This window comes from Megalopta genalis, unplaced genomic scaffold, assembly GCF_051020955.1.
Source record: "Megalopta genalis isolate 19385.01 unplaced genomic scaffold, iyMegGena1_principal scaffold0166, whole genome shotgun sequence".
Classification (NCBI taxonomy): Eukaryota; Metazoa; Arthropoda; class Insecta; order Hymenoptera; family Halictidae; genus Megalopta; species Megalopta genalis.
Window position 1 is genome coordinate 317501 of NW_027476235.1, and position 2500 is coordinate 320000.

At 41.2% G+C, this 2500-nt stretch overlaps 1 pseudogene; it reads right to left on the reverse strand.

Moving 5' to 3' along the window:
- Nucleotides 1-2500, reverse strand: part of LOC143262678 (large subunit ribosomal RNA) — an 8245-nt pseudogene that overhangs the window by 2232 nt on the left and 3513 nt on the right.

Consider the following 2500-nt stretch of genomic DNA (forward strand, 5'->3'; position numbering starts at 1 on the left):
ATCTTTCATATAGGGGGCTCCCTTGGTGGGGAGTAACCCAATCCTTAGGTTGATTGCTCCGATGTAGTCTCGACCCTTCCAGAAATTAGGTGGGTTGTATATCCACGAAGATAAACCTGGGGTCATCAGGGCGAGACCAGAGCCTAGCGCGGAGCGATGGAGTTGCTCGGACCAATGTTTACGAATCATTTGTTTAGATGGTGTCGCGATGCTCCCAAGGATATTGTTGAGCTTTCGCATTATATGTTGGACTATCGAAGATTCCATAACGCACTGTATCTCGCTGTCGCCACGGGCTCTCAAGCGCTCCAATCGGCGTAAGTACATAGCGGCAATGTGGATTGTAAGCGATGGAATGCCTAGTCCACCGCTGCTTAAAGGAGCATGTATATATGGAGTTGGTGTGGTAGTTGGTAAGTGTAGTATATTTTTTACAAATTTTATTATGCAATTATCTATGTACTTTAATTTTTTTTTGTTTATGTCCATTGTTTGCAGACTATGGTGAAGACGAGGAATGAGGTACCTGTGCAGTATGTTCAGTTTCTGCCATGGTTTTAAAGGACTAGTTTTAAGATTTTTGAGCATGCCTTCAAGCTTTGATGGAGATGGAGAGATAGCACCGCGGTATCTATATACATGGCCGAGGTATTTAAATTGTGACGCGACACCCAATGTTGGGATCGGGCTTTTATTAATCTGCAGTTTGGGCCGCGTATCAACTACGAGCCTTTTCGTTCCAGGGACGCGTAGATTCTGTAAGATGGCGCATTTAGATGGGTTCACTTGCAGCCCGTGTTTGTGGAAGAATTTCTCGACGATCCGGATATTACTTCGCATCGCACTGGGAGTGGGAGCCACCATCACGATGTCATCGGCAAAAGCTAATGCCCGTATCCTGGTGCCTCCCACATCAACACCCTCACACTCATTAAGTTGTATCATGAGCTGGTCTAGCACTAAATTAAATAGGAAACCGGACATGGGATCACCCTGTTTCACGCCGCGTTTTATAGGTATAGGATTGGATCGGGATCCGTGGCATTCGAGTATTGTGGTTATGTCGTTATAATTGTTTTCGATGTATTCTATTGTATGAGCGTCTACGTTTTTTCTGATTAGTGCGTCTATTATTGAAATGATGTTAACAGAGTCAAATGCTTTAGCTAAATCTATAGATAGTATAGTGAAAGGTTTCGATTTTTCGCGGCTTAATTTAATTAGTGTTTGTAGGATGGTACTATTAGCCATTATCCCGTCGGTTCTCGTGAAGCCTCTTTGCGTGTGAAACAGAGGTATTTCATTCTCAAGGCGCGACACGATGATTTTATTTAGTAGGCGCAGTATATGACTTGAGATGGTTATGGGCCGCCATTGTTTTGGGTCCATCAAGTCGCCGGATTTAGGTAACAGTGTTGTTCTGTTCGATCTTAGCACAGAGGGTAACGTCTTCATTCCCCATACAATATTCAATAGTGCACACAGCTCCTTGCGTGGCATTTGCCTAAGAGTCGATCGATCAATTCCGTCGGTGCCTGGAGCGGATTGTTTCATCCTGGTAAGTTGCTCGTGTATCTCGGTCGGTGATATCGGATTTGAAAGGTTGATATTACTATTGGTATCTGTTTTTCGCTTCTGAGGTTTCCATTCGACATCCTTGTGTTCGAATAGTTTAGAATAATATTCTTCAAATGATTCTATCGTCGGAGATTCTGTAATGTTGAGTGGGTTTCCGGTAATTATATGCTCAGCCAGTTGGGTTGGGTTTTTGTTATAGAGTTTTTGGAATCTGGCGTAATCAGTCGCTATCCTTTTAGCGCGGTTGCCTTTTCTTTTATTACTTTCATTGCATTTATTTCTATGCTTGTTCTTTTTACTGTTATTTTTATTCTTGTTTTCGTTCTGATAGTTATTTAATTTATTTTTATTATTTTTATCGTCCATTGTATTTATAACTCTGTTGTTGCTTGTATTGTTTTTATTGTATTTATTATTTTTATTTTGTTTATTGCTTTTATTATATTTATTTTTCTTGTTACTAGTTTTATGGGTTTTATCTACTGAGTTACTATTTTCATTGTATTTATCGGTTTCATCAGCGAGCGAAGCAACATATGATGTTAAGTTTTCTATGTATTGGTCCATCATTAACATAGTGTCTTCAGAAGGTGTGTTAGACAGGGCATTTTCAATAATTTCTGCCATGTGATGGCCTACTTGTACTTTAAGTTCAGCCAGGATGTTGCGTATATCATCAGGTATAGTTGTACTGTGCGGAGATGATGTCGCTTCGCGTGTGTCGATGTCTCCGCGCGCGCGAGGATCGTCACATCTGGTTAGCAGCACCCGCGGCACCAACGGGCAGGTACTCAAGATATTGGTCTGGCCCGCCTCGTCGAGGGCTTCACTGAGGTATGATTTGTATTTTTCTTTTTGTCTTAATTTTTTAATACCGTCAAAAGAGCGGCCGGATTTTTCTGATAGAATTTTAATTATTTCT